Source organism: Arachis hypogaea, chromosome 19 (assembly GCF_003086295.3).
Source record: "Arachis hypogaea cultivar Tifrunner chromosome 19, arahy.Tifrunner.gnm2.J5K5, whole genome shotgun sequence".
In the NCBI taxonomy this organism is placed as follows: Eukaryota; Viridiplantae; Streptophyta; class Magnoliopsida; order Fabales; family Fabaceae; genus Arachis; species Arachis hypogaea.
The window spans coordinates 82678174-82700448 of NC_092054.1; the positions used below are offsets into that span (position 1 = coordinate 82678174).

Below are 22275 nucleotides of genomic sequence, written 5' to 3' on the forward strand. Positions count from 1 at the left end.
CTTTAATATTCAAAATCAAATCTTTTTAATTTTTTTTTTCAAATCTTTTTCAAAAAAATTTCAATCACATCTTTTTCAAAATTAATTTCAAAATCTTTTCTAACTTCTTATCTTTTCAAAAATTGATTTTCAAATCTTTTTCAATTAACCACTTAACTTTTTATTTGATTCTTATCTTTTTCAAAACTACCTAACTAACTCTCTTTCTAATTTTCAAAAATCCCTTCCCTCTTTTTCAAAATTCCTTTTTAATTAACTAATTGTTTTAAAATTTAATTTAATTTTATTTTATTTTAAAATTTTTGAATTTTAACTTTAATTTTTAAATTAAAAACAAAAAAAATTTTATTTTTATTTTATTTAATTTTCAACTTCTCTCATCTTTCATCTCCTTCTATTTAATTATTCATCTACTAACACTTCTCTTCCACCCAAAATTCGAACACCATCTTCCTCTCTGTATTCGAGTTTTTCTCTTCCCCTTCTTTTATTCTTCTCTTCTACTCACATAAAGGAACCTCTCTAATGTGGCAAAGAGGATCCCTATTATTTTCTGTTCTCTTCTTTTTCATATGAGCAGGAACAAGGATAAGAACATTCTTGTTGCAGCTGATCCTGAACCTGAAAGGACTCTGAAGAGGAAGCTAAGGGAAGCTAAAGCACAACTCTCTGGAGAAAATCTGACTGAAATTTTTGAAAAAGGAGACATGGCCAAAAATAATAACAATGCAAGGAAGATGCTTGGTGACTTTACTGCACCAAATTCCAACTTACATGGAAGAAGCATCTCAATCCCTGCCATTGGAGCAAACAATTTTGAGCTAAAGCCTCAATTAGTTTCTCTGATGCAATAGAATTGCAAGTTTCATGGACTTCCATCAGAAGATCCTTTTCAGTTCTTAACTGAATTCTTGCAGATCTGTGATACTGTTAAGACCAATGGGGTTGACTCCGAGGTCTACAGGCTTATGCTTTTCCCGTTTACTGTAAGAGACAGAGCTAGAATATGGTTGGATTCTCAACCTAAAGATAGCCTGAACTCTTGGGATAAGCTGGTCACGGCTTTCTTAGCCAAGTTTTTTCCTCCTCAAAAGCTTCGTAAGCTTAGAGTGGATGTTCAAACCTTCAGACAGAAAGAAGGTGAATCCCTCTATGAAGCTTGGGAGAGATACAAGCAACTGACCAAAAAGTGTCCTTCTGACATGCTTTCAAAATGGACCATCCTGGATATATTCTATGATGGTCTATCTGAATTATCTAAGATGTCATTGGACCATTCTGCAGGTGGATCCATTCACCTAAAGAAAATGCCTGCAGAAGCTCAGGAACTCATTGACATGGTTGCAAATAACCTGTTCATGTACACTTCTGAAAGGAATCCTGTGAGTAATGGGACGCCTATGAAGAAGAGAGTTCTTGAAATTGATACTCTGAATGCCATATTGGCTCAGAATAAAATATTGACTCAGTAAGTCAATATGATATCTCAGAGTCTGAATGGATTGAAGGAATCATCCAACAGTACTATAGAGGCATCTTCTGAAGAAGAAGCTTATGATCCTGAGAACCCTGCAATAGCAGAGGTGAATTACATGGGTGAACCCTATGGGAATACCTATAATCCCTCATGGAAAAATCATACAAATTTCTCATGGAACGATCAACAAAAGCCTCAACAAGGGTTTAATAATGGTGGAAGAAACAAGTTTAGCAATAGCAAGCCTTTTCCATCATCCACTCAGCAACAGACAGAGAATTCTGAGCAGAATCCATCAAGCTTAGCAAATATAGTCTCTGATCTATCTAAGGTCACTTTCAGTTTCATGAATGAAACAAGGTCCTCCATTAGAAATTTGGAGGCACAAGTGGGCCAGCTGAGTAAAAAGGTCACTGAAACTCCCCTAGTACTCTCCCAAGCAATGCAGAAGAAAATCCAAAGAGAGAGTGCAAGGCAATTGATTTGACCATCATGGCCGAACCTACAAGGGAGGACAAGGACGTGAATCCTAGTGAGGAAGACCTCTTGGGACGTTCAGTGACCAATAAGGAATTTCCCTTTGAGGAACCAAAGGAATCTCAGGCTCATTTAGAGACCATAGAGATTCCATTGAACCTCCTTCTGTCCTTCATGAGCTCTGATGAGTATTCTTCCTCTGAAGAGGATGAAGACATTACTGAAGAGAAAGTTGCTAAATACCTTGGTGGAATCAAGAAGCTGAATGCCAAACTATTTGGTAATGAGACTTGGGAAGATGAACCTCTCTTGCTCACCAATGAACTAAATGCATTGGATAGGCAGAAATTACCTCAAAAGAAACAGGATCCTGGTAAATTCCTAATTCCCTGTAACATAGGCACCATGACCTTTGAGAAGGCTCTGTGTGACCTGGGGTCAGGAATAAACTTAATGCCACTCTCTGTAATAGAGAAACTTGGGATCTTTGAGGTGCAAGCTGCCAGAATCTCTTTAGAGATGGCAGACAACTCAAGAAAATAGGCTTATGGATAAGTAGAGGATGTGTTAGTAAAGGTTGAAGACCTTTACATCTCTGCTGATTTCATAATCCTAGACACTGGAAAGGAGGAGGATGAATCCATCATCCTCGGAAGACCCTTCCTAGCCACAGCAAGAGCTGTGATTGATGTGGACAGAGGAGAGTTGGTCCTCCAACTGAATGAGGACAACCTTGTGTTTAAAACTCAAGGATCTCCTTCTGTAACCATGGAGAGGAAGCATGAAAAGATTCTCTCGCTGTAGAGTCAACCAAAGCCCCCACAGTCAAACTCTAAGTTTGGTGTTGTGATGACAAGTCATCTTAGCCTAGTTTCACTAGCCTTTTTCTTTTGTTTTCAATTGATTTATGCACTTTCTTGAGACATAAGCAAGCCAATTGGGTAGATTTTCATGTTTCCTTTGATTCAATCAACCATGTATGAATTCATGCACTTTCATGAGATTTTATGCTATAATTGTCATATATTATGAAAGAAACACAATCTCATGATTTGGAGCATAGCTTTGATGTGTTTGATTGATTGATGATAGGTGAAGAAAGCTTGGAGAAAGGTTGAAGCAAGAAGGAATGGCTAGGAGCAAGAGAGAACAAAAAGTTTGAGCAAAAGTTTGCCTCAAACTTTAGCTCAAACTTTTGGAAGAAGTGAAAACACCCCAGGAAAAAAAAGCTTGAGCAAAAGTTTGCCTCAAACTTTAGCTCAAACTTTTAGGAGAAAAGCTTGAGCCAACGTTTGCCTCAAACTTTTTGGCAAACGTTGGCGCCATCAGCAACACACCCTGGAGAGAAAAAGTTTGCACCAACGTTTGCCTCAAACTTTTTGGCAAACGTTGGCGCCACATATATGCACTAGGGGGCCAACGTTTGAGCAAAAGTTTGACCCCAAACTTTGGCTCAAACGTTGGTAGCAGCAAGAATGGGGCAGCTGATGTAAAAAGTTTGAGTAAAAGTTTGCCTCAAACTTTTACTCAAACTTTTACTCAAGCTTTTAAGATTCACAACTCGGTTCACATTGGTTCTCTCTCCAACTCCAAGAGCAATCAACCAAGGCCTCTATCAACCCAATTCCATCAAGAGAAAAGGCCCAATTCAAGGCTTGAAGACCATTTGAAGAAAGTGTATAAAGAGGTTAGGATTTAAGTTTCTAGGGAGTTCTTTTCTTTTCGGTTTTGATTAGGTAGTTTTGTAGAGAGCTCACCTTTACATTTTTGGAATTGTTGTTTTAATTCAAGAGAATTTGGGGAGGAGAATTGATCTCTCTTCTTCCTTGTTCTTGCTTGAATACTCTTTACTTTTCTTGCTTCGGATCTTGGGTTGAGAATTGAAGAAATTCTGTTTCAATCTCACCTTGGGATCTTGTTTAATTTTCCGCATCATTGAATTTCAGTTTCTGTTAATTGCTTCTTCTTTTACTTTCTCTGCAATTTACATTTCTTCATTTCCTTTGAAATTGTTCTTGCTGGATCTAGGAAGGCATTGAGATCTAGACTTGGTTATCTAGTCTCTTGAGTCCTGAGATCTGGATTTCCCATTTTCGATTCTCTGTTTAATGCTTTTCAAGCCCATTTACAATTCCGTTTTAGATCCGATTCAATTCAAGTTATCTTCTACTCTTCTGTTTGTTGAATTTTACTTTTCCTTGTTTAATTTCTGCAAATCCAATTCCCAATCCCCTTTACAATTAAAGCCATTTACATTTCTTGCACTTTAAGATTCTGCAGTTTACATTTCTTGCGTTCTATGTTTCTGCCATTTAATTTCTTGTTCTTTAAGATTCAGCACTCTAATTCCTGTTCTCTTTAATTTCATGCAAATTTTCCATTCCCTTTACTTTCTGTGCAATTTAAATTTTGTTAATCACAAATCTCTCAACCAAATCATGATTCGCTTGACTAAATCAACCACTAAGCTAAAATTGCTCAATCCTTCAATCCCTGTGGGATCGACCTCACTCCCGTGAGTTATTATTACTTGATGCGACCCGGTGCACTTGCCGGTTAGTTTTGGGTGTTTTGGAGAAATTCGTTTTTCCACAAAAAATATCCATCAAGTTTTTGGCGCCGTTGCCGGGGATTGATTAGATTGACAATGATTAAGTGAAGTGGAGATCTAGATCTAGCATTTTTATTTTCTGCTTCTCTAACTTTGGACTAACCCACTAACTGTTTGAAGTTTTGTCTCAACTGACTACACTCAATTTTCAAGAGTACCACTGTGTGTTTCGTTTGTTGATTTGTATGTCACAGGAAAGAAGAGAGGCCAGAGGGAAGGATATCATTGAAAACGGAGTTTCTGAGAAAGAAGAACACCACAACATGAAGCCGCAACTCATTACACTAATCAAGAACAATTGTTCCTATGGTGGAAACCCATTGGAGGATCCTAAACAGCACCTATCCATTTTTCTGAGGACTTGTGGTGCTGTCAATTTCGAGAGTATACATCATGATACCTATAAGCTCTTGTTATTCCCTTTCTCACTAAAGGATGAAGCGGCACAATGGCTTGAAACCTTTCCCCAAGGAAGTATCACTAGTTGGGATGATTTGGTTGCCAAGTTTCTAGCCAAATTCTCCTCATCCCAACAAAACATCAAGATGAAAGAGGGAATACATCCATTCATACACGGGGAGGAAGAACCATTGTTCAAAGCATGGGAAAGATATAAGAAAGCAAGTGACAAAGTGGGTTTCCAAGCGTTCTATGAAGGATTAACCCCAGAAGCAAGAAAAGTGGTGGATTACTTCTCAGATGGCCTACTCAACGCAACAGCAACCAGCCAAGGAACTGCAGAGTTCAATGACAAAAGAGCCAATAGCCAACACTCATTTGAGACACCACAGAATGCAATTTCAGAAAAGGAATTAATGAATCTTGAAGGAGTGAGGGCAATCATGAATCAAAACAAACAGCTATACCAGCAAACTCAGCAACAATTGGAGTCAATAGCTGGACAAATTGATTTTCTACATTCTGCCACAGTGAATGCACAATTTCCACCATGGAAGCCACATTCTTATCTAAGAATGAGGGAATCTCAACATCAGGAACAAAGGGACTTCAACTACAACAACCCCAATTTCCCAAACTTGCAAAAACACCACCATACCAACAACAATCACTACATACCACCATACTACCCACCCTTCCAACCCCCAGCACCCCACAGCCAACCAATCTCACAAGACTCTCAAAGGATCACCAATCTGGAGATCTTAATAGAGAGAATGATGAAACACCAAGAGGTGACAATGAAGAACCAGGAAGCCTTACTCAGAAGAGTTGAAAGTCAAATGGAACAACTGGTTCAAAACCTTGCTGAATTGGGCGAGAGAGAGGCAAATATATCCCTAAGGGCCATTGAAGATGACCCAAAGAACAGTGAAAAAGCTGCTGGGTTGAAAGGGAAAGCAGTTATGGAAAAAAGTGAGACGGCTACGGGAAAAGAGACAGTCATCAAGGAAAAGCCCACGGTGAGAGGGGGAAACCAAAGGCAACAGAAGCCTCAACTTCCATGATCAGAGGATGAAGGATGTCAAGCTAGTGACAATAAAAGAGCGCTTGTTGGGAGGCAACCCAACCTGAGGTAGTTTTCCTTTCATAGCTATTTTAATAAAAAGGTTAATTAGTTTTATCTATATTGCAAGAAGCTAAGTTTGGTGTTGTACACCAAAACAATCTAAGGGAGAGTGAAGGATTCTAAGTTTGGTGTTCCACCAAAATCCCATCATAAAATACACTCTCACCTTCTGTATAATGCTAGCTTCAAGCATTTAGACAAATTAGTTAACTATTTTGCTGTTTTCAGTTTTATTACTTTTGAAAAAGAAAAAGAGTTCCACACATGGTTAATCTGATGCATGAGAACCATTTGCAAGGTACTAAGTTTGGTGTTCTAACACCAAAGTAAGTTCAAAAGCCCACAAATAAATCATGCATGCTAACCATTTTTCAAGTGCTTGGGGAACAAGCAACTTTCAATATCATTGCAGAGCATCATACAAACTTTTGGGAAGATTTAGCATCATCAATTAAAGAGATGAAAGAGGAATGTGAAGACCAGCAATGATGATGAGGAAGAGGACAGCAAGTAAACTCCAAAAGGTTGTATTATTCACTATCAGATATTACTGTGATTGAAATTTATATTATACCCCTATCTGTCCTTCTGTCTAATATAGTTTTTCTACAATTCAATAAGCAAGATGCTTGATCATTTACAACACTATCTCCAAAACTTGTTTGCACTCAATAATTAAAAAAAATGCATCACATGAAAGTTCTTTGAAAAGAAGGGTTGAGGAATTAAACAATTTTAAGACAAGCAAAAGATTAGGAGAAGTGGTAGTTCTAGTTGTATGAATATGTATTGAGGTTGCATGCTTATGAAAACTTGCATGGGAGCTCATAGGCGGGACATAGAGTTCAAAGAAGTGTTGTGGAGATTCTCAAACATTTATTGATCCAAAAAGCAGCAAACAAAACAAAAGAAAATAAAGAAAATACAAAAACAAAAAAAAGGAACATGGCCCAAGGCTCTGAGCATCAATTACTAGGCAGAAAAGAAGAAAGAAAAGAGTTGTTATCCTAGTAAATGCTTGTGGGTGAATTGTGTCAAAGAAAGAGGCTTGAGCAAGTAAATCCTTAGGGGTTCTTTAACACCTAATACCTTAAAACCAACTGGTTTAGGAGTATTGATTGAAAGCTTATCTAAAGAGCCGCTTTGAGACATGACACTTAGAGTCAAGGCCAAAGTAAAGAAACTATAAGCTGCTTCAAGGTGATTACATATAAAGAGATCTCCATGATACCATTTGGATGAAAATCCTAAGACATAAGACTCCCAAGATGTAGGGACTAGTAAGCACTGAAACCCTTGCATGAGCATATGATTTAGAGTTCACCCCACTATCACTTAATCACTTCACTCACAGGACCTTACAAATTATTCTTCAATCCGTCTTAATTGAAAGAACCTTTGAGCATAATTCATTTCTTGCTTGGGGACAAGCAAGCTTTAAGTTTGGTGTTGTGATGACAAGTCATCTTAGCCTAGTTTCACTTGCCTTTTTCTTTTGTTTTCAATTGATTTATGCACTTTCTTGAGCCATAAGCAAGCCAATTGGGTAGATTTCCATGTTTCCTTTGATTCAATCAACCATGTATGAATTCATGCACTTTCATGAGATTTTATGCTATAATTGTCATATATTATGAAAGAAACACAATCTCATGATTTGGAGCATAGCTTTGATGTATTTGATTGATTGATGATAGGTGAAGAAAGCTTGGAGAAAGGTTGAAGCAAGAAGGAATGGCTAGGAGCAAGAGAGAACAAAAAGTTTGAGCAAAAGTTTGCCTCAAACTTTAGCTCAAACTTTTGGAAGAAGTGAAAACACCCCAGGAAAAAAAAGCTTGAGCAAAAGTTTGCCTCAAACTTTAGCTCAAACTTTTAGGAGAAAAGCTTGAGCCAACGTTTGCCTCAAACTTTTTGGCAAACGTTGGCATCACAAAATCAACACCCTGGAGGACAAAAGCTTGCGCCAACGTTTGCCTCAAACTTTTTGGCAAACGTTGGCGCCATCAGCAACACACTCTGGAGAGAAAAAGTTTGCGCCAACGTTTGCCTCAAACTTTTTGGCAAACGTTGGCGCCACATATATGCACTAGGGGGCCAACGTTTGAGCAAAAGTTTGACCCCAAACTTTGGCTCAAATGTTGGTAGCAGCAAGAATGGGGCAGCTGATGTAAAAAGTTTGAGTAAAAGTTTACTCAAACTTTTACTCAAGCTTTTAAGATTCACAACTCGGTTCACATTGGTTCTCTCTCCAACTCCAAGAGCAATCAACCAAGGCCTCTATCAACCCAATTCCATCAAGAGAAAAGGCCCAATTCAAGGCTTGAAGACCATTTGAAGAAAGTGTATAAAAAGGTTAGGATTTAAGTTTCTAGGGAGCTCTTTTCTTTTCGGTTTTGATTAGGTAGTTTTGTAGAGAGCTCACCTTTACATTTTTGGTATTGTTGTTTTAATTCAAGAGAATTTGGGGAGGAGAATTGATCTCTCTTCTTCCTTGTTCTTGCTTGAATACTCTTTACTTTTCTTGCTTCGGATCTTGGGTGGAGAATTGAAGAAATTCTGTTTCAATCTCACCTTGGGATCTTGTTTAATTTTCCGCATCATTGAATTTCAGTTTCTGTTAATTGCTTCTTCTTTTACTTTCTCTGCAATTTACATTTCTTTATTTCCTTTGAAATTGTTCTTGCTGGATCTAGGAAGGCATTGAGATCTAGACTTGGTTATCTAGTCTCTTGAGTCCTGAGATCTGGATTTCCCATTTTCGATTCTCTGTTTAATGCTTTTCAAGCCCATTTACAATTCCGTTTTAGATCCGATTCAATTCAAGTTATCTTCTACTCTTCTGTTTGTTGAATTTTACTTTTCCTTGTTTAATTTCTGCAAATCCAATTCCCAATCCCCTTTACAATTCAAGCCATTTACATTTCTTGCACTTTAAGATTCTGCAGTTTACATTTCTTGCGTTCTAAGTTTCTGCCATTTAATTTCTTGTTCTTTAAGATTCAGCACTCTAATTCCTGTTCTCTTTAATTTCATGCAAATTTCCCATTCCCTTTACTTTCTGTGCAATTTAAATTTTGTTAATCACAAATCTCTCAACAAAATCATGATTCGCTTGACTAAATCAACCACTAAGCTAAAATTGCTCAATCCTTCAATCCCTGTGGGATCGACCTCACTCCCGTGAGTTATTATTACTTGATGCGACCCGGTGCACTTGCCGGTTAGTTTTGGGTGTTTTGGAGAAATTCGTTTTTCCACAAAAAATATCCATCATGTTGGGAGGCCACAACCAAACTCTAAGTTTGGTGTTGAACCCCCACATTCAAACTCTAAGTTTGGTGTTGGGAGGTTCCAACATTGCTCTGAATATCTGTGAGGCTCTATGAGAGCTCACTATCATGCTATTGACATTAAAGAAGCGCTTGTTGGGAGGCAACCCAATGTTATTTAATTATATCTATTTTATTTTATTTTATTTTATGTTTTTTAGGTTGATGATCATGTGGAGTCACAAAAATTACTGAAAAATCAAAAATAGAATGAAAAACAGCAGAAGAAACAGCACACCCTGGAGGAAGAGCACACTGGCGTTTAAACGCCAAAAACAAGCATCTGTCTGGCGTTTAACACTAGAAACAAGCTACATTTGGGCGTTTAACGCCAAAAATAGGCAGCAGTCTGGCGTTAAACGCCAGTATTGCATACTAAGGGCGTTTTGCACGCCTAATTGGAGCAAGGATGTTAAGTCCTTGACCCCAATAGATCTGTGGACCCCACAGGATCCCCACCTTTTCTTCTCTCATCTTCACACCTTTTCATAACTCTCTTCCACAAATAACCTCCACCAATCACCTCCATTACTCCTCCAAAACCATCTTACAACCCACCTACACCCACCCACTCAAATTCAAACCATCACTCTTTCCTTTTCACACATCCTAACCACCTAAACCCCCCTGGCCGAACCATTCACACACCTCCATCTTCTCCATCTCTTCTTCTTCTCATCCTTTCTTTCTTCTTTTGTTCGAGGACGAGCAAACATTTTAAGTTTGGTGTGGTAAAAGCATTGCTTTTTATTTTTCAATAACCATTTATGGCACCTAAGGCCGGAGAAACCTCTAGAAAGAGGAAAGGAAAGACAAAAGCTTCCACCTCCGAGTCATGGGAGATGGAGAGATTCATCTCAAGGGTCCATAGCTCAGTAGTAGAGCATTTGACTGCAAAACAAGAGATCATGGACCTCAACAAGAACATGAGGAAATTCCTCACCATGAAATCCCTGAGATGCCTCAAGGGATACATTTTCCTCTACACAACTATTGGGAGCAACTAAGGATAGGAGCACCAAAATCACTAGGGATGAACCAACAAAGGCAAGGAAGAGACATAGAGGAGCTCAAGAGCACCATTGATTCTTCAAGAAGAGGAAGACGCCACCCTCACTAAGGCGGACCCGTTCCTTAATCTTCTTGTTCTTATTTTTCCTGTTTTTCGGTTTTATGCCTCATGTTTATTTATGTTTGTGTCTTATTACATGATCACTAGTGTCTAAGTGTCTATGCCTTAAGGTTATGAATGTCCTATGAATCCATCACCTCTCTTAAATGAAAAATGTTCTAAAAAATAAAAGAACAAGAAGTACAGGGTTTCGAATTCATCCTTGAAACTAGTTTAATTATTTTGATGTGGTGACAATACTTTTTATTTTCTGAATGAATGCTTGAACAGTGCATATGTCTTTTGATATTGTGGTTTATGAATGTTAAATATGTTGGCTCTTGAAGAATAAGGAAAAAGGAGAAATGTTATTTGTTGATCTGAAAAATCATAAAAATGATTCTTGAAGCAAGAAAAAGCAGTGAATACAAAAGCTTGCGAAAAAAAAGAGAGAAAAGAAAAATGGCGAAAAAAAAGAGAGAAAGAAAAAGAAAAAGCAAGCAGAAAAAGCCAAAAGCTCTTTAAACCAAAAGGCAAGAGCAAAAAGCCAATATCCCTTAAAACCAAAAGGCAAGGGTAAAAAGGATCCAAGGCTTTGAGCATCAGTGGATAGGAGGGCCTAAAGGAATAAAATTCTGGCCTAAGCGGCTAAACCAAGCTGTCCCTAACCATGTGCTTGTGGCGTGAAGGTGTCAAGTGAAAACTTGAGACTGAGCGGTTAAAGTCGAGGTCTAAAGCAAAAGAAGAGTGTGCTTAAGAACCCTGGACACCTCTAATTGGGGACTTTAGCAAAGCTGAGTCACAATCTGAAAAGGTTCACCCAGTTATGTGTCTGTGGCATTTATGTATCCGGTGGTAATACTGGAAAACAAAGTGCTTAGGGCTACGGCCAAGAATCATAAAGTAGCTGTGTTCAAGAATCAACATACTGAACTAGGAGAAGTAATAACACTATCTGAATTCTAAGTTCCTATAGTTGCCAATCATTCTGAACTTCAATGGATAAAGTGAGATGCCAAAATTATTCAAGAGGCAAAAAGCTACTAGTCCCGCTCATGTGATTGGAGCTAAGTTTCATTGATATTTGGGATTTATAATATGTTCTCTTCTTTTTATCCTATTTGATTTTCAGTTGCTTGGGGACAAGCAACAATTTAAGTTTGGTGTTGTGATGAGCGGATAATTTATACGCTTTTGGCATTGTTTTTACATAGTTTTTAGTATGGTTTAGTTAGTTTTTAATATATTTTTATTAGTTCTTAAATAAAAATTCACATTTCTGGACTTTACTATGAGTTTGTGTATTTTTCTGTGATTTCAGGTATTTTCTGGCTGAAATTGAGGGATTTGAGCAAAAATCAGATTCAGAGGTTGAAGAAGGACTGCAGATGCTGTTAGATTCTAACTTCCCTGCACTCAAAGTGGATTTTCGAAAATTTGGTTTGACTTAGTAAAAAAGTTTTTAAAATTTAATTGTTTCTTATGAGTCAAGTCAAATTTTCAATTTAAAAATTCTATCTTTTTCAAATCTTTTTCAAAAATCAAATCTTTTTCATTTTTTCTTTCATATTTTCGAAAAGTTCAAATTGATTTTCAAAAATCTTTTTCTTATTTTGTTTCATAATTTCAAAATATTTACTAACAATTAATGTGATTGATTCAAAAATTTTTAAAGATTGTTACTTGCCTATTAAGAAAGGTTCAATCTTTAAATTTTAGAATCATATCTTTTTGTTTCTTGTTAGTCAAGTAATCAATTTTAATGTTCAAAATCAAATCTTTTTAATTTTCTTTTCAAATTAAATTTTTAATCATATATTTTTCAAAACTTAATTTCAAAATCTTTTCTAACTTCTTATCTTTGCAAAATTGATTTTCAAAATTTTTTTTCAATTAACCACTTAACTTTTTGATTGATTTTTTTAAAATTCCTATCTTTTTCAAAACCATCTAACTACTTTTCTCTCACCAATTTTTGAAAATCACTAACCTCTTTTTCAAAATTTCTTTTCATTAACTAATTGTTTTAATTTTAATTTTAATCTTACTCCTTCTCTAAATTTTCGAATTCTAACTACATTTTTTAAAATAAAAACAAAAATATTTTTCCTTTAAGTTTAAATTAAATTCAAATTTTCTCCCCCCTCTCTCACCTCCTTCTAATTATTTACTAACATTCCTCTTCTACTCATAATTCGAACCGACTCTTCTCCTCTGTGTTCGAATTTTTTCTCTTCTCCTTCTTCTATTCTTCTCTCTTTATACTTACATAAGGAATCTCTATACTATGACATAGAGGATTCCATATTTTCTTTTCTGTTCTCTTCTTTTTCATATGAGCAGAAACAAGGATAAGAACATTCTTGTTGAAGCTGACCCTGAACCTGAAAGGACTCTGAAGAGAAAGCTAAGGGAAGCTAAGGCACAACTCTCTGGAGAGGACCTGACAGAAAGTTTCAAAAAAGGATAAGACATGGCCGAACCTAATAACAATGGTGGAGATACAAGGAAGATGCTTGGTGACTTTATTGCACCATCTTCTAACTTCTATGGAAAAAGCATCTCACTTCCTGCAATTGGAGCAAACAACTTTGAGCTTAAGCCTCAATTAGTTTCTCTAATGCAACAGAACTGTAAGTTTCATGGACTTCCAATGGAAGATCCTCATCAGTTTTTGGCTGAATTCTTGCAAATCTGTGACACTGTCAAAACTAATGGAGTTGATCCCGAGGTCTACAAACTTATGCTTTTCCCTTTTGCTGTAAGAGACAGAGCTAGAACATGGTTAGATTCACAACCTAAGGATAGCCTGAACTCTTGGGATAAGCTGGTCAGTGCTTTCCTGGCCAAATTCTTTCCACCTCAAAAGATGAGCAAGCTTAGAGTGGAAATCCAAAACCTTTAGACAGAAGGAAGGAAAATCCCTCTATGAAGCTTGGGAAAGATACAAGCAACTGATCAAAATGTGTCCTACTGATATGCTTCCAGAATGGAGCATCATAAGTATATTCTATGATGGTCTGTCTGAGTTGTCAAAAATGTCATTGGACCATTCTGCAGGAGGATCTCTTCACGTGAAAACCCCTGCAGAAGCTCAGGAACTCACTGAAATGGTTGCAAATAACCAGTTCATTTACACCTCTGAGAGGAATCTTGTGAAAAATGGGATGCCTCAGAAGAAGGGAGTTCTTGAAATTGATACTCTGAATGCCATATCAGCTCAGAATAAAATATTGACTCAGGAAGTCAATATGATTTCTCAGAGTCTGAATGGATTGCAAGTTGCATCCAACAGTACTAACGAAGCATCTTCTGAAGAAGAAGCTTATGATCCTGAGAACCCTGCAATGGCAGAGGTGAATTACATGGGAGAACCCTATGGAAACAACTATAATCCTTCATGGAGAAATCATCCAAATTTCTCATGGAAGGACCAACAGAAGCCTCAACAAGGCTTCAATAATAATGGTGGAAGGAATAGGTTTAGCAATAGCAAGCCTTTTCCATCATCTTCTCAGCAACAGACAGAGAATTCTGAACAGAGCCATTCTGCCCTGGCAACCATAGTCTCTGATCTATCCAAGACCATACTAAGTTTCATGAATGAAACAAGGTCCTCCATTAGAAATTTGGAGGCACAGGTGCGTCAGCTGAGTAAGAAGATTACTGAAACTCCTCCCAGTACTCTCCCAAGCAATACAGAAGAAAATCCCAAGAGAGAGTTGATGACAAGTCATCTTAGCCTAGTTTCACTAGCCTTTTTCTTTTGTTTTCAATTGAATTATGCACTTTCTTGAGCCAAAAGCAAGCCAATTCGGTAGATTTTCATGTTTCCTTTGATTTAATCAACCATGTATGAATTCATGCCATTTCATGAGGTTTTATGCTATAAATGTCACATATTATGAAAGAATGAATATCTCATGATTTTGAGCATAGCTTTGATGTGTTTGGTTGATTGATGATAGGTGAAGAAAGCTTGGAGAAAGGTTGATGCAAGAAGGAATGGCTAGGAGGAATGACTTGAGTCTTGAATTAATTATGAACCAGGAAGCAAAAGCTGGAGCAAAAGTTAGCCCCTAACTTTTGCGCTAACTTTTGGGCAAAAGCTGGAGCAAAAGTTAGCCCCTAACTTTTTGGCTAACTTTTGGGCAAAAGCTGGAGCAAAAGTTAGCCCCTAACTTTTTGGCTAACTTTTGGCATGAAAAACACTCCCTGGATGCACCAAAAGTTTGCGCCAACGTTAGCCCCTAACTTTTTGGCTAACGTTGGCGCTTGAAAAACTCCCTGGGCTAGCAAAAGTTTGCGCCAACGTTAGCCCCTAACTTTCTGGCTAACGTTGGCGCCATGAATAACTAAGGGGAGGCCAACGTTGGAGCAAAAGTTAGACCCCTAACTTTTGCCCCAACGTTGGTATCAGCAAAACAAGGGTGCTGATGTGAAAAGTTGGAGCAAAAGTTAGACCCTAACTTTTACTCCAACTTTTACTCAAGCTTTCATGATTCCAACCCGGTTCAATTCGGTTCTTCTCCAAACTCCAAGAGCAATCAACCAAGGCCTCTCTCAACCCAATTCCACCAAGAGCAAAGGCCCAATTGAAGGCTTGAAGACCATTTGAAGAAAGTGTATAAATAGATTAGAATTTAAGTTTTAAGGGAGCTTCTCTTTGAGTTTTCAGAGAGTTTTCTTTTCTGGTTTGATTGAGAGCTCACTTTTACATTTCTTAGCATTGTTGTTTTAATTCAAGAGAATTTGGGAGGAGAATTGATCTCTCTTCTTCCTTGTTCTTGCCCAGCACTCTTTACTTTTCTTGTCTTGGATTTTGGGTGGAGAATTGAAGAAATTCTGTTTCAATCTCACCTTGGAATCTTGTTTAATTTTCTGCTCAATTGAATTTCAGTTTCGGTTAATTGTTCTTCATCTACTTTCTTTGCAATTTACAATTTCCTTTGCAATTGTTCTTGTTGGATCTAGGAAGGCATTGAGATCTAGACTTGGTTTTCTAGTCTCTTGGGTCCTGAGATCCGGATTTCCCATTTCCCATTCCCTGTTTACTGTTTTCATGCTTCTTTACATTTCTGTTTTAAGATCCGGTTTGATTCAAGACATCCTTTACTTCTCTGTTTGTTGTAATTTACTTTTCCTTGTTTAATTTCTGCAAATCCAACTCCCAATTCCCTTTACAATTCAAGCCATTTACATTTCTTGCGTTCTAAGTTTCTGCCATTTAATTTCTTGTTCTTTAAGATTCAGCACTTTAATTCCTGTTCTCTTTAATTTCATGCCAATTACCCATTCCCTTTACTTTCTATGCAATTTAAATTCTGCAAATCACAAATCTCTCAACCAAATCTTGATTCGCTTGACTAAATCAACCACTAAACTAAAATTGCTCAATCCTTCAATCCCTGTGGGATCGACCTCACTCCCGTGAGTTATTATTACTTAATGCGACCCGGTGCACTTGCCGGTTAGATTTGGGTGTCTTGGAGAAATTCGTTTCTCCGCGAAAATATCCCATCAAGAGTGCAAGGCCATAACCATGACCAACATGGCCGAACCTGGAGAGAGTGAGGAGGACGTGAGTCCTATTGAGAAAAGCCTCATGGGACGTCCTCTGGACAGAAAGGAGTTTCCCTTTGAGAAACCAAAGGAATCTGAGGCTCATACAGAGACCATAGAGATTCCATTAAACTTTCTTCTTCCATTCATGAGCTCTGATGAATATTCTTCCTCTGAAGAGGATGAAAACATCACTGAAGAGCAAGTTGCTAAATATATAGGAGCAATCATGAAGCTGAATGCCAAGTTATTTGGTACTGAGACTTGGGAGGATGAACCCCCCTTGTTAACCAATGAACTACATGCATTAATGAGGTAGACATTACCTCAGAAGAAACCGGATCCCGAAAAATTCTTCATACCTTGTACCATAGGCACCATGACCTTTGAGAAAGCTCTATGTGACCTAGGGTCAGGGATAAACCTCATGCCTCTCTCTGTAATGGAGAAACTGGGAATCTTTGAGGTACAAGCTGCAGGAATCTCACTAGAGATGGCAGACAAATCCATGAAAGAGGCTTATGGACTAGTAGAGGACGTGCTAGTGAAGATTGAAAGCCTTTACATCCCTGCTGATTTCATAATCCTAGACACTGGGAAGGATGAGGATGAATCCATCATTCTTGGCAGACCCTTCCTGGCAACAGCAAAAGCAGTGATTGATGTTGACAAAGGAGAGTTGGTCTTTCAGTTGAATGAGGACTACCTTGTATTCAGAACTCAAGGTTCTCCTTCTGTAACCATGGAGAGGAAGCATGAAAAGCTTCTCTCAGTATAGAGTCAAACAAAACCCCCACATTCAAACTCTAAGTTTGGTGTTGGGAGGCCACAACCAAACTCTAAGTTTGGTGTTGAGAAGCCCCAACATTGCTCTGATTTTCTATGAGGCTCCATGAGAGCTCAATGTCAAGCTATTGACACTAAAGAAGCACTTAGTGGGAGGCAATCCAATGTTATTTAATTATATCTATTTATTTTCCATTGTCATTTTATGTTTTCTTTAGGTTGATGATCATGTGAAGTCACAAAAACAACTGAAAAATCAAAAACAAAATGAAAAATAGCATTAAAAATAGCTCACCCTGGAGGAAGAGCTTACTGGCGTTTAAACGCCAGTAAGAAGCATCAAACTGGCATTTAACGCCAGTAAGAAGCATCAAACTGGTGTTTAACGCCAGAAAGAAGCATCAAGCTGGCATTAAACGCCAGAAACAAGCACCAAACTGGCATTTAACGCCAGAACAGAGCATGGAATTGGCGTTTAACGCCAAGAATAGGACAAAAGCTGGCGTTAAACGCCATAAACAAGCAGCAAGCTGGCGTTTAACGCCAGACATGCATTCTAAGGGTGTTTTGCACGCCTAAATGGAGCAGGGATGCTAAGTCCTTGACCCCTCTGGATCTGTGGACCCCACAGGATCCCCATCTACCCCATCTACCCCACCTCTTCTTCTCTCCTCTTCACACCTTTTCATAACACTCTTCCCCAAATACCCTTAACCACTCACATCCATCCACTCTTCCCCATAAACCCCACCTACCTCCAAAATTCAAATTCCTTTCCCTCCCAAACCCAACCCTAATGGCCGAAACCTACCCTCTGCCCACCCCTATATAAACCCCTTAACACTACTCCATTTTCACACATCACAAACACTACTTCCCCCCTTGGCCGAATACACTCTCTCACTCCATCTCCTCCATTTTCTTTTTCTTCTACTACTTTCTCTCTTTTTTTGCTCGAGGACGTGCAAACCTTTTAAGTTTTGTGTGGTAAAAGCATTGTTTTTTGTTTTTCCATAACTATTAATGGCACCTAAGGCCAGAGAAACCTCAAGAAAGAGGAAAGGGAAGGCAATTGCTTCCACCTCTGAGTCATGGGAAATGAAGAGATTCATCTCAAAGGTCCATCAAGACCACTTCTATGAAGTTGTGGCCAAGAAAAAGGTGATCCCTGAGGTTCCTTTTAAGCTCAAAAAGAGTGAGTATCCAGAGATCCGACAAGAGATTAGAAGAAGAGGATGGGAAGTACTCTCTAATCCTATTCAACAAGTCAGAATCTTAATGGTTCAAGAGTTCTATGCAAATGCATGGATCACTAAGAACCATGATCAAAGTATGAACCCGAATCCAAAGAATTGGCTTACAATGGTTCGGGGGAATACTTAGATTTCAGTCCGGAAAATGTAAGGTTGGCGTTCAACTTGCCAATGATGCAAGAAAACGCACGCCCCTACACTAGAAAGGTCAACTTTGATCAAAGATTGGACCAAGTCCTCATGGACATATGCGTGGAAGGAGCTCAATGGAAAGTTGACTCAAGAGGCAACCCGGTTCAATTGAGAAGACCGGTCCTTAAGCTTGTAGCTAGAGGATGGTTGGAGTTCATCCAACGCTCTATCATTTCTACTAGCAACGATCCGAAGTAATTGTGGATCGGGCCATCATGATCCATAGTATCAGGATTGGGGAGAAATGGAAGTTCATGAGATTATACCTCAAGAACTCTACAAAGTGACTGACAAGTCCTCCACTTTGGCAAGGTTAGCCTTTCCTCACCTCATTTGCCACCTCTGCAATTCGGCTGGGATTGACATAGAGGGAGATATCCTCATTGATGAGGACAAGCCCATCACTAAGAAAAGGATGGAGCAAACACGAGATCATGGACCTCAACAAGAGCATGAGGAAATTTCTCACCATGAAATCCCTGAGATGCCTCAAGGGATGCAGTTTCCTCCACAAAACTATTGGGAGCAAATCAATACCTCCCTAGGAGAATTAAGTTCCAACATGGGACAACTAAGGATGGAACACCAAGAGCACTCCATCATTCTCCATGAGATTAGAGAAGATCAAAGAGCTATGAGGGAGGAGCAACAAAGACAAGGAAGAGACATAGAGGAGCTCAAGAGCACCATTGGTTCTTCAAGAAGTGGAAGACGCCACACTCACTAAGGTGGACCCATTCCTTAATCTCCTTCTTCTTTTTTTTTGTTTTTCGGTTTTTGAGCCTTATGTTTTGTTTATGTTTGTGTCTTTACTATATGATCATTAGCATTTAAGTGTCTATGTCTTAAAGCTATGAATGCCCTATGAATCCATCACCTATCTTAAATGAAAAATGTCTTAATTACAAAAGAACAAGAAGTACATGATTTCGAATTCATCCTTGAAATTAGTTTAATTATTTTGATATGGTGACAATACTTTTTGTTTTCTGAATGAATGCAAGAACAGTGCATATGTCTTTTGAATTTGTTGTTTATGAATGTTAAAACGGTTGGCTCTTGAAAGAATGATGAAAAAAGGAGAAATGTTATTTGATAATCTAAAAAATCATAAAATTGATTCTTGAAGCAAGAAAAAGCAGTGAATAAACAAGGCTTGCGAAAAAAAAGAAGAAAAAATATGGCAAAAAAAAAAGAAAAAAAGAAAGAAAAAGAAAAAGCAAAAGCAAGCAAAAAAAGCCAAGAGCTCCTTAAACCAAAAGGCAAGAGCTAAAAGCCAGTAACCCTTTAAACTAAAAGGCAAGGGTAAAAAGTATCCAAGGCTTTGAGCATTAATGGATAGGAGGGCCCACAGGAATAAAATCCTGGCCTAAGCGGCTAAAACAAGCTGTCCCTAACCATGTGCTTGTGGCGTGAAGGTGTCAAGTTAAAAGCTTGAGACTGAGCGGTTAAAGTCATGGTCCAAAGAAAAAAAAGAGTGTGCTTAAGAACCCTGGACACCTCTAATTGGGGACTCTAGCAAAGCTGAGTCACAATCTGAAAAGGGTCACCCAGTTATGTGTCTGGGGGCATTTATGTATCCGGTGGTAATACTGGAAAAGAAAGTGCTTAGGGCCACGGCCAAGACTCACAAAGTAGTTGTGTTCAAGAATCAACATACTGAACTAGGAGAATCAATAACACTATCTGAATTTTGAGTTCCTATAGATTCCAATCATTTTCAACTTCAAAGGATAAAGTGAGATGCCAAAACTGTTCAGATGCAAAAAGCTACTAGTCCCGCTCATCTGATTGGAGATAAGTTTCATTGATATTTTGGAATTTATAGTATATTCTCTTCTTTCTATCCAATTTTATTTTCAGTTTCTTGAGGACAAGCAACAATTTAAGTTTGGTGTTGTGATGAGCGTATAATTTATACGCTTTTTGGCATTGCTTTTACATAGTTTTTAATATAATTTACTTAGTTTTTAGTATATTTTTATTAGTTTTTAAATAAAAATGACATTTCTGGACTTTACTATGAGCTTGTATGTTTTTCTGTGATTTCAGGTAATTTCTGGCTGAAATTGAGGGACATGAGCAAAAATCTGATTCAGAGGCTGAAGAAGTACTGCAGATGCTGTTGGATTCTGACATCCCTGCGCTCGAAGTATATTTTCTAGTGCTACAAAAACCCAATTGGTGCGCTCTCAATTGCGTTGGAAAATAGACATCCAGGGCGTTCTAGAAATATATAATAGTCCATACTTTTTACGAGTTTTGACGACGCAAACTGGCATTCAAATGCCAACTCCCTGCCCTATTCTGGAGTTAAACGCCAGAAACAGGTTGCAAATCAGAGTTAAACGCCAGAAACAGGCTACAACCTGGCATTTAACTCCAAAAAGAGTCTCTACACATGAAAGTTCAATGCTCAGTCCAAGCACACAGCAAGTGGATTTCTACATCATTTACTTATCTTATGTAACCCTAGCTACTAGTTTAGTAAAAAAACTACTTTTAGTGATTTATTTCACATCTCTGGTTAGTCTTTGACTAATTTTCTGTTCTTAGTAGCATCTGGGAAGGGATGACTGTGACGAGCTTCAAACTCGCGAGTGTTGGGCGTGTGACAGATGCAAAAGGATCAATGGATCCTATTCCAACATGATCGAGAACTGACAGATGATTAGCCATGCGGTGACAGCGCATTTGGACCATTTTCACTGAGAGGACGGGAAGTAGCCATTGACAACAGTGATTCCCAACATACAGCTTGCCATGGAAAGGAGTATGAATGATTGGATGAAAGCAGTATGAAAGCAGAGGGTCAGAAGGAACAAAAGCATCTCCATACGCTTATCTGAAATTCTCACCAATGAATTACATAAGTATTTCTATCCTATTTTATATTTTAATTATATTTTAATTATCAATTCTCCATAACCATTTGAATCCTCCTGACTGAGATTTACAAGGTGACCATAGCTTGCTTCAAGCCGACAATCTCCATGGGATCGACCCTTACTCACGTAAGGTTTATTACTTAGACGACCCAGTGCACTTGCTGGTTAGTTGTATCGGAGTTGTGAAAAAGAATTTGAGATTATAAACGTGCGTACCAAGTTTTTGGCGCCGTTGCTAGAGATCACAATTTCGTGCACCAAGTTTTTGTGTGATGAGCGGATAATTTAAACGCTTTTTGGCATTGTTTTTACATAGTTTTTAGTATGATTTAGTTAGTTTTTAGTATATTTTTATTAGTTTTTAAATAAAAATAACATTTCTGGACTTTACTATGAGCTTCTGTGTTTTTCTGTGATTTCAGGTAATTTCTGGCTGAAATTGAGGGACTTCAGCAAAAATCTGATTTAGAGGCTAAAGAAGGACTGTAGATGTTGTTGGCTTCTGACCTCCCTGCACTCGAAGTAGATTTTTGGAGCTACAAAAACCCAATTTGCGTGCTCTCAATTACGTTAGAAAGTGGACAACCAGGGCTTTCCAGCAATATATAATAGTTCATACTTTGCACCAGTTTTGACGACCCAAACTGGCGTTCAAATGCCAACTCCCTGCCCTATTCTGGAGTTAAACGCCAGAAACAGGTTGCAAATCAGAGTTAAACGCCAGAAACAGGCTACAACCTGGCGTTTAACTCCAAAATGAGTCTCTACGCATGAAAGCTCAATGCTCAGCCCAAGCACACACCAAGTGGGCCCGGAAGTAGATTTCTACATCATTTACTTATCTTATGAAACCCTAGCTACTAGTTTAGTATAAAAACTACTTTTAGTGATTTATTTCACATCTCTGGTTAGTCTTTGACTAATTTTCTGTTCTGAGATCACGTTTAGGGGGCTGGCCATTCAGCCATGCCTGAACCTTCATCACTTATGTATTTTTCAACGGTAGAGTTTCTACACACCATAGATTAAGGTGTGGAGCTCTACTGTTCCTCATGAATTAA

At 38.2% G+C, this 22275-nt stretch overlaps 1 non-coding gene across 1 annotated transcript; it reads right to left on the bottom strand.

The window, feature by feature from the left end:
• Positions 1–1100: 1100 nt before the first annotated feature.
• On the bottom strand, positions 1101–1208 carry LOC112780626 (small nucleolar RNA R71). Its single transcript, XR_003191450.1, has one exon. It is a non-coding gene; the product is annotated as a small nucleolar RNA R71 (small nucleolar RNA).
• Between the last annotated feature and the right edge of the window lie 21067 nt (positions 1209–22275).